Below are 13951 nucleotides of genomic sequence, written 5' to 3' on the forward strand. Positions count from 1 at the left end.
CAAAGGAGAAAAAGCAACCAAAAAGAGATTCCAGAACCAAGTAGATACCACGAAAAGGACAGGAAAGTGAAGGCAGTGACAGGAGGCAAAAGGATAAAAGGCAATGCATCAAATCCTTAATAAGCCAGCCAGAAGCACTAAGACCAAGGGCAATAGCTTGTAGTCAGTGGTTTGTAAACGGGGAAGGGAACTCTTGCTTCTATAATTCTCAAAATACCATCCAAGGTCCTACAGGTCATAAAAATACTTCCCATTGTTAAAATAAGGAAGTCATTTTCTGTTCCACAATATTAGTGAACTGATTAGATTTTGAGGACTCTCCTTGAAATTTTATTCAGGTACAGATTTTCAAAGAGATAAGTACATAATTTGAGTGAAACAACCTTATGCTGAACCTACCTTTTTCTTTTTTTTTTTTTCCTTGAGAAAGAGCGTGCTATATCGGGAAGAGAACACTTCACAGTGGTTACTCTATATATCATGCTCAGAAAGGTACACAGTACACAAGATATTTTGCTAATAAAGATCAACTGGAACATGGGTTCTGGGCAACTACCCCAACCTCGCTCCTCCTAGCGGCTGGACATCCAGACATTTCCTTGAAGGCAACTGTGGTTCGCTAGAGATAGAGCCCTCCCCTCTGGGGTGGCTTCTCATTTTTTTATAAAGAACATTTTCTTTACATTTTTTGAAGCCTTTATTTGTTACTTTCATTCTACGTTCTCTTAAGGCCATCAGAGCAGCTTCTGTACAGATTGCCTTGATGTCAGCACTAGGGATGTCATTCGTCTCTAGCCATGATCAAGTCGTCCAGTGTCATGTAATCAACCAGCGTCATTCTGCTTGTGTAGATCTGAAAGGTGCACTTCTTGGTCTTTTCGTCAGGCAGGGGGAACTCGATCTTCCTATCAAGGCGGCCAGGTCTGGTAAGAGCTGGAGTCAAAGTTTCTATTCGGTTTGTGGCTGTGATAACATTCATGTCTCCTTTTGAATCAAATTCATCCAACTGGTTCAACGGTTCCAACGCCATTTGCTGAATTTCTCTCTCACCACCAGAATATGAATCATATATTTTTGTCTCAATGGTATCAATTTTTTCAGAAAAACATGATCGATGGTGCCTGTTCTACAGCAACTTGAAACAATTCCCAAATGAGTTTGGGCCCATTGCCCAGGTACTTCTAAATAAGTGCAGAGCTAACTATTCTCAAGTAAGTGGCTGAGGTTTGGTTTGCTACTGCTTTGGCTAGTAAGGTTTGCCTGTGCCAGGTGGACCATAGAGAATGACCCCCTTGGGGGTCATCTCTTCATAATATTCAGTATAACTGAGAGGAAGCTCCACAGATTCCTTAATTTTCTGGATTTGGTTGTCCAACCTCCTAATGTCAGCATAGGTCTTTCTCTGGGGACTTTTCCACCTTCATCATTGTGACCAAGGGATCTGTGTCATCCATCAGCACCCCTGTCACAGCATGCACCTTGTGGATGAGCAAGACTGAGCAGCCGGGTTCCAGCAAATCCTTGTCTACAGACAAAAGGATGCTGATGTGATGTTCTGAGCCCACAGATGTAGACAGAATGGCGTAACTGTCATCAATGGTCTCTTCCAAGGTTCCTACCGACACTGGGGTCCCCTTCAGATGACCCGCCTTTGATCTTTCCTCCTCTTGCTTTTCTTCTAAAGGCTTTATTTGTTCTTTATTTCTAATGAATTCTTGCTCCATGGGAAGATAGTCTTTAATTCTCTCTAATTTCAATAATTTTAACTGGCACTGAGTGTGAGGTGTCACCAGTGGCAGTTTGCTGGCAGCATCTGATCCCTTTGTTTTTTTCTTTTTTCTCTCCCCACTCTAGTTGGTACAGGAAGTTCACATTTCTTATCTTCATCATCCTTCTTATCACTTCCAGGATCATGACCACCACTTTGACTTTTGACCCATCTTGATTCACTGCCTGAGCTGCCACTGCCAGAAGTGTATTCAAAACGAACTTTTAAGAAGAAATAGTATAGTTAAGTAATGTGCCTAGATATTGAAATATATTTACCTGAGCATTGTCATATTTTATAAAGAATGTTAGAATTCCTTTTCCTGATATTTAAAAGTCATAGCTGTAATACAAAATAGACTAATAGACATGCTGTAATGTAATTGTAATAAAATATAAAAGTGCAATAATTCAGGTCATGCATAACTTGCCTTTAAACATAGATGTCATAACTTTGATCAGGATGACAATAATAAAACTTTTTTTTTTTAGTCTTACTGTAGAGCTTGCTTGGTACATAAAGTGCTCAATGTGTATTAACTATTATGGCAATAAGTAAGAAAAAATGTGCAATGAATTGTCAAGATTTAGATTGGCATTTAGGGGGACTTTAGTAGATTCCTGGCTCCCCAGTTTCTCATGTCTACAGCATTCTCTCTAACTCTAGCTAAACACATCAGTATCCTTTATTGACTGTGCTGTTTCCTATAATGTCTGCATCTAGACTTCTGGCCTTATGGAAATAGTGTCCTTCCCAACAGTTTCTGTCAACAGATTTCACATAGTGTGATAGTCTCTGTCTTTCAGATGGTATCTTTCTTTCCTGTGACACACCTGACACAAAGTTCATTAGCTGACCTTATGAAGCATTTGGGAAGCTTCTCTCCTGAATATGACACCTCTGGCTGAATCATTTATACCTCATCACCAAAGACCATCTTGAAACAAGGTCACTAAGAAAATGACATTCAGCTCTTTTATTATCTCTATCTTTTCCTCATTATAAAGAGATGCATAATCCTTAGGTTAAGACGACTTACATTACCCTGTCCCCAAAAGTTCTTCCTTGGCTTTTATAGCACTTGCCATTTGTAGTTGTAATTGGTTGTAATTATAGCATGTCATCTCTTCAAAACTCTAAGCTTTATGAAAACAAAGAAAATGTATGTATCTCCTGATTATCGCTTTATTCCCAGGTTTCTAGCCCAGGGATTGGCAGTATCATAAAGTAGTTAAGAGCTTGCAATCTGGAGCCAGACTGCTTGGTTCAATTTAGGACTTCACCTCGACTATCTGTGTGGATTTAGGTAAGTTACTTAAATTATTTGTATTTCAGTTTACTTGCCTGAAAATAGGTATTTTAATAAGAGTGTTTACCTCTTAGGGAAGATTAAGTAAATTAATATGCACAAAGCATTTAGGATAGTGCTTGGCACAGAACAAATAGCTCTTAAAGTAGGTGCTCAATAAATATTTGATGGATTAATAAATGTCACAGTAAGTCCAGCAATCAGCATTCTGCAGACATCATTTAATCAATCTAACCAGTCCAGCTGGTGTTAGAGCCTCTTGATTTTTTTCATGCATGTTTTTCATTTACTGCCTGTCAGGCTTTATTGTATTTGTGTCAAATTCACTCGTCTAAACATTTAAAAAAGCAAAACAATGTTACATAGTTTTAAAAACCATTATAGTTTGTCTCTATGGGTTTCCGAACTTCATATACGAAGTGCTTAATTGAAGCATCCAAGGCTTTACAATGTTGATCAAATCCAGTCATTTAACAGATGTGTAGCTATGCAGTATGTGGTGTATAAAGAAGGATGCTAGATTAACGTGTGTATGTGTGTGCAGGTATATTTTTGTGTACCTGTATCTGTGTATAATTGTGTGTGTGTGTGTGTGTGTGTGTGTGTGTGTGTGTGTGTGTTAGAAGTGGAGGTGGCAAAGCTAAAGAAGAATAAGGTGAAGTTTCTGTTCTACGGAATCTTGAAATGTAATAAAAGAGATAACCATGCAAACAACGAACTAAATCACAAAGCTCAGTCCTCTGGGAGCCTGCGAATATCACATCTTGCTCTGGGAAAGCACAATCTCTCTTTGTGCTTATAATTTTACCCAGGCTGGCATCTTAGTTAGAGTCTAGGTGCCTAATGTTTCATTTTATCTGTAAAATGCCCCATGTCTCTGTACATTGAAATAAAGTGTTACTATTAGCACAATGTGAAAAGAATTTTGTTCCCTGGAAGGAAAAAATGTGGTGCCATGAAGCTATAAAGAAGGTAAGTCTCTCAGTAAAAAAGACTTTTCCTAGAAGAACTTCCTAAGGAACATTTTAAACTACTTAAAAACAACCAAACAAACAAATGAAATACGACAACTGAATGAAGTTTAAGTCTACGCCTCTTTCATATTCTCTCATCCTGGTTCTTTTGACCTTTAGTGAACTCCTTCTTTGGGTTATTTATTTCTCTCCCCACTTTGCTGTAACACTGAGAATTCTCAGAAGGGAGACTATAGAAGTCTGTCAGCAGCAGGGGCTATTCTGGCAGGAAAACTATTTTATAAAAAAGAAATAGATTTCCTTTCTCTGTGGTTCAATATTTTCTTCCTCTACATATTGGCTAAATTCCTCCATCCTACTTCCTCACACATGTCAGGGTAGGGTTGCCCCACTCTCAGACAGCTCTCTTCATTATGATTATCAGTGTTAATGCCATGTCATTAATCCTCATGGGTATACGGAGGCCTCACATGGAATGAATGGGGAAGGTCACCATGGAAACATTTGTCTCCATAGCTGATTCACTGCAACCCCCATAACTGCTGAACTACATCCTATTTGCCATCTGAATTGCAATGGATGAAGCCACAAATTTGGCATCTCCTATAGGATCATATTCTTTTTAAAAGCTATTAAAAATCTATGCCAAGAAAATGTTGCTTAGACTCATGGTAATAATACCATTTGAGATATGTTTAAGTGGGTGATGCTATGCAATTAGCTGTTAACACCTTTTGATAAACACACACAGTAAACACTACCTGTGGTTTTTCAGTTCCCAGTCACTGCGTGGTCTTGTGGTCTCTGGAGATATGTACTGGTTAAAAAAAAAAGGTGCCCTTGTAGAAAATAAGCAAAACAACTACATGCTCACATTTCCAAAGGGATCCTCTTCGGGTTAATGTGATCTATCATCCTGTAGCACAGTGAGGTTGGGAGAACTATAATGGTCTTTGCTAGATTTTTTTTTTTTTTGGCTGTTTCAATATGAAAGGCAAGCAAGATAACCCATGTAGAAGAATTGCTTTTGAGAACTGCAGACTTCTTACTTAGCCTTATCATAGCAAGGCAGGATATCAACATTTCCTAGATGGGGAAATTAGGTCTATGCTGGGAGATATCAGGCTTAAATAAAATCACCTGAGAACATCCTAGCCACCTCAGCACAGCTAAACAGAGCAATCTGTCTAGGCTTGCTATGTTCAGAGCTGGAAGTAATTATATAAATCTAGGCCCAGCCGGAGAAGCAAGCATGGAACTGAAAAAGGGAACAGACTATTTTCCAAGCTGTGCATGCGCACTGGATCTTCTGAGACAGGTCCTCACTTCTTGTTTATACTTTGGATCCCAGATGAAAGTCTTTAACGTGAATGATAATAATAGTAGATGTTCATATGGTGCATGTTGAAACATATCCCAAGCTATACATGCATTAGCTCATTTTATTCTATTAATTGTCATATGTGGTAGGTAGTATTTTTTACTTCATTTGACAGATTATGAAACTGAGGCAAGGAGCAATTAGTGACTTCCCCATGTTCACATAGCTCTTAGGTAACTGAGCTGGGACATAAACCCAGGCAGTTGGCCTCCAGGGTTCATTTACTTGAACATTAAGCCACATATCTGACTCTTGGGGAGTCATGTTTATTTATTCTCTCCCCGATTCCTATCTCCCTCTCTCTCTTTTCTTCCTCTCTCCATTTTTTCTCTCTCCTCTCCTCTGCACCACCCTCCCCTTCATTTATCTCTTTCTCTCTCCCCTCTATTAATCCCCAATTGCCTACCATCTGGACGGCTGACAGGCCCCACCTTGGTACACCAGTTTGTCCCTGAGTAAGGGAGTTTGGTCTTGCCCAAACTAATTTCTACTTGTAAATCAGGAAAAGTTGGTCTTGGCTTCCAGATTCCCACTTGCAGCAACCCTGCATAATCCATCTCTGTTCTTTACCATAGGATTCCAGTTCTTTAGTATTTTTTTCCTTGTTAAGTTTTCTCTTAGAAAAGATAGAATATCTTAACCTTATACAGTGAATTTAACCTCTTTGTTTATATTAAAGTGCTCCCATTTATGGACATTTGCTTCTTCTCTCTCTTTTTAAAACTGTGTTATTGAAATATACTATATATGTGGTGCTGCAAACTGAATCATGTACCCTCAAAACTTATATGATGAAGCCTTAACCCCCCAATGTCATAAGGGTGGGGCCTCATTCCAATATGACCAGTATCCTTATAAGAAGATTAAAAGACGCCAGAGATGGGCATGCACAGAGAAAAGGCCATGTGAGGATAGAGAGGGAAGACAGCCGTCTGCAAGCCAAGGACAAAAGCCTCTGTAGAACATTGGTGGCACCTTGATTTTGAACTTCCAGCTTCCAGAAGTCTAAAGAAAATAAATTTCAGTTTTTTAAGCTACCCAGTCTGTGGTATTTTTGTTACAGTAGCCAAAAAGAGCCATAGATATGGAGAAATGCACAAACCTTACGTGTACAGCTTGATAGATGTTTACATATTTATAAACTTACGAAATCACTACAGATTAAGAAATGGAACATTTCAAGCACCCCAGGAAGCTCTCTTATACCCCTTCCAACTCACTTTAGCAACTGTGATGGTATTTTCAGATCTGTCTGCCTGCAGAGAGGGTTTGCTCAGGCTTCCCCTCTGTTATATGGAAGAGTTCCACCTCCACAGGTGCCTCCCACGCCAGCGTCTGGCAGAGTGAGTCGATTCCAGCAGTCAGGGTTTGCTGGGTAGTTGACTCAAGATCAAAAACCACATTCTTCAAGCTGTTTCACAAATGATAAATATGACATTATAATTTGTATCTGATTTCTGTGTCTATTTCTCAGTTGTTTTTGAATTGGGGAGGGAATTAGCTCTTTAAAACCTAACATCATTGGGCTTGGCCAAGCCTAAGTTTGGAATTTTTTAAAAATACCTTATTGTTTTTATAATGAAATGTTTCCAACATTAAAAATACACATATTAATATATTAATATGATGAACTTCCTACCTGACATATATAAATTGTTTCAATTTATTAAAATCAGGTAGTAGATTCATTACATATATATACACACACATCTAAAAAAAACTTAATTTAAACTACTGTAGTAAATCACAGAGATTCTTAAAGTTTAAAGCTTTTGGGTTTTGCAAACAGACTGGCTCTAACAGAATCAAATAAAAAATATAACACAATACAAAACTCTTTTCATTGCCAATCCTATTTTTATCTACTATATTTCTCACCGTGTTGCATATCATCTGTTAACCTAATGAAATGTCCCAAGGCTCAAACTGGTGAATTTACAAACTTTCACTACCTTTGATATGCGATTGAGAATCCCATCTTGATTTCAATTAGACTTCTGATAAAGGAGTGAAGGCAGATGGAAGTTTAAACAGATTTGGGACTGGCCTGCATGACTAATGCCATTTGTCTTAATTCCCAGGCTCCAGACAGAAAAGGTCTTGGAATCTATTTTCTTACCTTATACTCCAATTATACATATAGGAGAAGCAGGTGTTAAGCCAGACCTTAAAGATAGGGAAGTTGCACCAAATGGTTACACAATATCTGAACAGACTTAAAAGGGGAAGAGCAGCATAAACTCTTCAAAGAATTGCAGAATGAGTTCAGAGGTGACAAAGTTACTACTGGTGGATGGTCAGTATGAAGAGTACTGTGTTCTGAGGGAACATGCTGAAAAAATGAGAAAATTAGGACTTGAATGGAAGGCACAAATTGAACCATATTAAAGGTAAACCAGGCAGAAGATTGCACTCAGGACAGAATTTATTATTTTGGTGGGATTATCCATTCTAGGATGGTGAGGGTAAACTATGGATAATTTAAACATAAAGAATTCATTGACTTCTTAGACTTAACCCAGAGATCTAAAGTGCATGTTTGAAAAACAAATGGTCTGGCCTTCTGGGAAGAGAGAGAGAGGGAGAAAGAATGATTGTAATTGAGGGATCAAGAAAATGAAAATGAAATTGGTCACTGAAAGCTTGTAAATGATGAGAGCCCTAGATGAGGTAGAGAAGAAAAGAGATCAACTTAACAAACAGTTCAAACTGTTAAAAGGTGCATGCCTAGTTTACCCTGTGTGATCATCTATTAACTCTTTGGACTTACCAATGCGAATGAGAGACCACATGCATTTCGGTAATAAAAAGCACCAGGCCACAGCTGCTGAAGAAGCTCGAAACCCATCCTAGTATCTGAGTGAGAGGCTCTGCCAGGACTCAGCAGTAATTGTAGAGGATTAAGTACGAACTTTAATTTCTTTGAAAAATTAATTCACAAGGGGAAGATTTTATGGGTCAACTTGAATTGTCTAAGGCAGCGGTCCCCAACCTTTTTGGCACCAGGGACCAGTGTGCTCCTATGAGAATCTAATGCCTGATGAGATGGAGCTGAGGCAGTGATGCTAACACTGGGGAGCAGTTACAGATACAGATGAAGCTTCATTCACTGGCCCACCACTCACCTCCTGCTGTGCGGCCCGGTTCCTAACAGACCATTAAGTAGTAACAGTCCGCAGCCGGGGGTGTTGAGGACCCCTGGTCTGAGTATGTCTGTGGAGGTATCTCAAGAAGAGATTAACTTTTGAATCGTAGACTGAGTAAAGATCACTCTCACCAATAATGTTGAAACTCATCCAATGTGTTGAGCACCTAAATAGAACAAAGAGATGGAGGAAGAGTAAATTTGCTCTTGGCTTGAGCTGAGACAGCCATCTTCCCCTGCCCTCAGACATCAGCACTCCTGATTCCCGGGCTTTCGAACTCAAGTCTGGATTTTTACCATTGGCCCCATGATTCTCAGGCTTTTGAATTTGTCCTGAATTATACCAGCAGCTTTCCTGGTTCTCCAGCTTGCAGATAGCAGACTGTACGACTTCTTGGACTCCAAAACCACATGAGCCAATTCCTATAATAAAGTCCTAAATAAAAGTCTCTATATATCCTATTGATTTCATTTCTCTGGAGAATCCTAACTAATGCATGGTCTGAACTCAGAGTGGATACTCTTAACTTACAATACACTGGAACTTTAGTAAAATTAATTTGGCTCTGAACTTTCTAGACAATAAAACTTTTCTTATCACTTCTTTTTCTCCTTTTCCTTTTTTATGTTAGGATATATTAGAGAAAAATGAATAATTTAATGATCTTTTAGGACGACTTGCAAAAGTACACTCTAAAAAGTTTCCCCAATTTTACTTGCCACTAGTAGTATATAAAGCGTGCACTTTTAATACACCTTGCCAAAATAGGCTGCTATACTTTTTACATTTTATTTCAGTCATAATAGGCTATTTCAGTCTCAGTGACTTACAACAACTTATATGCTCAATCACATATCTTTTGTGGGCTAGGTAGGCGATCTGCTCTGTGTCATCCTCTCTCTGGAATCTCACCCTGGAGGACCTTACATTAACAACGAAACATTCTGGCCCAGAAGTGAAAAATATCACTTACGTTCATAATCCCATTAGCCATAACTAGTGACATGGCTTCATCCAATCATGAATTGCCTAGGAAATGCAAATCTACCATAGACTAATAAGAAAGAGGGTTAGAAAATATTTTGTGATCAGCACTAGAATTGTTATACATTTTCAAATATTTCATAGCTAGAAAATGACAACTTGCCTTATTTTGCATTTATATTACGAGAGGTTGAGAAATTTTCCCCTTTGTGAATTGTTTGCTCATGCCCCTTTTGTCTTATATATTAAAATAGGTATATAATAAAGTTAGTTGAAGAATTTAAGGTGTTCTCAAGTTATTAGTAAGGATTTGCAATTGCCCCTCACTCCTCAAGAAGTTCCATACAAGGAAATATTCTGGATGGCAATGATCATCTGATTTGCGATATACTATAAGCCAGGGGTCCCCAAACCCCCAGGCCACAGACCGGTACTGGTACCAGTACCTGTTAGGAACCAGGCCGCACAGCAAGAAGTGAGTGACAGGCAAGCTAGCAAAGTTTCATCTGTATTTTCAGCCTCTCTCTAGTGCTAGCATTACTACCTCAGCTCCATTTCAGATAATCAGGTGTTGGATTCTCACAGGAACAGCTGTTCTTGTTGTGAAAAAAGGTTGGGGACCGCTGCTATAAGCTACACATATAGAATTGTTTCAACAGAGGCACTGACTATTAACAATGCTTGGTAATCTATGATGATTCATATTCACACCAATATAAAAATTAAAATATATTTCCCATTCATTTGGGCCACCTCCCTGCTCTCTGAGGCATTTGGATGAGAACCTTGATTGAAGTCAATAGGGACAGTGATATAAGTGAGGTTGATACTAGAAGAAGGAAAAGAAGCCAATTATGGAAGTGGGACAAGTTAGAGGAGTCATTCGAGAAAAATGAGAGGATCAGTTAGTAAGAATACCAAGAGGGAGCATTGTCATCACACGCAAAATGGCAGATAGTATTAATTAGAGGGAGATGGTCAAACAATGCTACATTCTCAATGACACCTGGTAGGCTGAGTGAAAGCAATTTGTTAGTTTTGTCAATTAGAAAATCACCGATGGCATACAATAATACAAGTAGTTTCATTCTTGTGATTAGACAGAAATCTATAATGGACAGAGAAAGTAAGGGAGTCTTTTTCTTTTTTTCTTTTCTTTTTTAAGTCGTTTGTTTAATGGAGTGATAGCCACACGAAGTTTATGGGATGGTTACTTTTTCATTATACAATAAAAAAGTGTTTATTGACCAACTGGGAAGGAGTTCAAGAGATGCTGAAAATAGAGCAAAGAGACAGAAACAACTGATGGAGTCTGAATCTAACCATTTGAGAGTGAACAATTTTTTTTTTTTTTTAAATATAGAATACTTCGTGAATTTGTGTGTCATCTTTGCGCAGGGCCCATGCTAATCTTCTGTGTGTCGTTACAATTATAGTATATGTGCTGCTGAAACAAGCAGAATGAAATTTTAACCACATCTAGATATGTGAGTTTTGAGACTTGCTAGTTGTGACATAAATGTCCCATAAGTTCCTGGAGCTCAAAATGTTTAAAATTAATTTCATTAATTGATTCTACCCATCCTCTAACATATATTTATTTTTATATTCTCTCTCTGAGTTACCCAGTCTCCCAAATGAGAAGTCTGGAAGTCCTTTTATATTTCTCTCTTTCACCACCAGTCTATTCCTCTGATATTTCCTGCCACCTCTCACCCAATCATACACAAAGCTCTACAGATGATTCTTCTCTTAAGTCTGGTGTCTATCTTTTTACTTAATCATGTTTCTCTTTTATGTGATCCCCACTGATTTGGAAAGCTCTACAAGGTTGAGGATTGTTCTTTATGTTTTTCTCCATTTCAACACCTAAAAGTGTATAAAACTTATTTAAAATATTTAGTGAGTTTTGTGGCAATGTACTAAATGATCTGATTCCTGGTTTTCCAGTTTCATGCCCTACTACCCTTGCATCCTATATTCCAGTCACACTGTGCAATCTACTCTTCTACCAATAGCCAAGTCTAGTCCATGTTTTCTTGTGCACAAGCTATTACTTCTCCCTGGAGTGCTCTTCACAATGCATTGCCCACCTAGAAAGTGGATCATGTCTCTAAAATGTTAGTAGAAGAATTAACGCCCCTGTGAAATTCACTTTTATTCCTCTACTGTGCGCAGATCATGCTCCAGAATACCAAGCACACTTATTTTTCTTTCTGGCACTCAACAAAACATTTCTCAGCCTCTCTTGTTGTTTGTCATCACCATAGAATGCGAGTGGAACCAAACTTTATACTCTTAGGCGTGGCCATTATTTCTTCCTGTTGTCACCCCCCTTCATACTGTTTTTCACTTTCAGATGGCTGGTTTACAAAACCTGCCAATGAGCGCTCAGGAGCTATGTGTTGAGATGGAACTGCAGTCATGTGCTGCTTAACCATGGGGACACATTCTGAGAAAAGAGTCGGTAAGTGATTTTGTTGTTATGTTAACATCATAGAGTTCGTTTACACAAACCTAGATGGTATAGACTACTACTATAATTGTGCGTGCTATATTTTTATATGACCAGCAGTGCAATAGATTTGTTTACACCAGCATCACCACAAACACCTGAATAAGTTTGTGTAAGCCCTGGTAATTTCTTTTTTGTAACACAAGTGCCTCACTTAAGCTTCAATTGCTGAGGTATCCATTTTAAAACTGGCATCTATTTCAATGAGGCATCTGCTTTAATGAAGGCTATCAAGAATAAAGGAGTTGTCAGGCCTACGACTAGATAAAGAGCCATACTGCTCTCCTACTGATACTCCTTTGTTTTAGAGATCCTGGTTGATTTAGATAACTGATCATCTGGGCTACTTTTTCTTTCTTCCTGTGCTTGAAATTCCCGCTCTTACATTTTAAAATCACCAATAAAGAGTGAGCTGGAGGGAAAGCCTAGGCCCCCACCCTCCTTCCCAATAAAAGCAGAGCCTCAGGCTCGCACACTTGCGCATGGGTGCTAGGAACACACATACTCATTCTCTCTTCCCCTCTCTTTCTCCCTTCTTCCTCTGTCTTCCTCTCTCTCTCTTCTCTCCTTTCCCCTCCCTACAAGTGATCTAGTTATGTGCCCTCCAGCGTTCTTTGCACTCTTCAGGGCTTGTAAGTAGAAAACATTTTTTTCTTCAAAGTTTCCTGGTGGTTATCACTGAAGGGCATCTTGCAATCATAATAAGAACCACAAGGGTGTCCTCCTATAGTAACATTAGTTTAGAAAAGGAAGGGGTCCGTGGGAAGCACACCAGGCGGAGGTGAGAGCCTCCAGGCATTTCTAGAGGATAGCATCACTATCCAAGGACTGAGATGGCACAAAACAGTAATGTGTACTTTTGACATTGCGATAGCTACTACTACGTCACTGGGCAATAGAACTTTTTCAGCTCCATTAAAATCTTATAAGGCCACCATTGTATATGTGGATAGTCATTGATTGAAAGGTTATTAGGTGCATTAGAGTATTGGAAAAAGGAAACCCAGGTCCCAGAGTCATTGCTTGGAGGACTGCCCAACCAGCAACTCCTGCACGGACCATTGTTAAAAGTGAGAAACAAACTTTCATGATGTTAAATCGCTGAAATTAGAGATTTTATCCATTGTAGTCACTAGTGTCATCCTAACTAATACACCTCTCATTGCATCTTGTAGCCCCATTATAACTCATAATATTAGATTGTAATTGGAGGAGACATCTATCACTCTACTAGACAATGCTTGTTCTGGAGGCTTAATCTCTATCAATATTTCCAGTATCCGACACAGAATCAGTGTTGTTTTACACACATAAATCCTAAATTTTATGGGAGAGCCACAATTTACCATATTGGCTTTTTATTAAATTAGTTTTTGGGAGGATGGTTCACAAAAAATTAGTCCTCATAAATAATTAGATTTTTTTCACACATGAAATTGTCTTGTTGGAAAACATATGAGATGTAAACAATCATATTTTCACCCAGTTACCACAGGCAGTTTCTTCGATTCAGGATAATGAATGATACTGGACATATTTTCAAATTCAAATGTAGTTTAAAATGTGTAATTTGTTATTTGTATTTTCATCAGTGGCAAGTGCAATGGTAGTTTGTGCAAATTAATGCTCACAGTATGAGTGTTTTAGTACTATTGAATAATAACAGTATGCAATTTGAAAGGTAATTCCATTATGGCAAGTTTCCTAGGAAAAACAAATGGCCTAACTGTTATAAAATTTGCAGTTATTGTTAGAAATGACAAGTTTATTAAATAACAAATACAACAGTCACTTGGCCTTTAAAAGTGAAGTTTTGAATTGGTGGTAAAAAGAGGTAGTTGCATACAATTATTTTTGTTACCTGCCTTTTTTTT

The 13951-nt window shown here is 38.4% G+C and overlaps 1 non-coding gene and 1 pseudogene across 1 annotated transcript; both read right to left on the reverse strand.

The window, feature by feature from the left end:
* Positions 1-552: 552 nt before the first annotated feature.
* On the reverse strand, positions 553-1856 carry LOC102887142 (annotated as a pseudogene).
* A 9059-nt stretch (positions 1857-10915) lies between these two features.
* LOC112474413 lies at positions 10916-11022 on the reverse strand. Its single transcript, XR_003044356.1, has one exon. It is a non-coding gene; the product is annotated as a U6 spliceosomal RNA (small nuclear RNA).
* Positions 11023-13951: the final 2929 nt, after the last annotated feature.

Source organism: Pteropus alecto, unplaced genomic scaffold (assembly GCF_000325575.1).
Source record: "Pteropus alecto unplaced genomic scaffold, ASM32557v1 scaffold79, whole genome shotgun sequence".
NCBI lineage: Eukaryota > Metazoa > Chordata > Mammalia > Chiroptera > Pteropodidae > Pteropus > Pteropus alecto.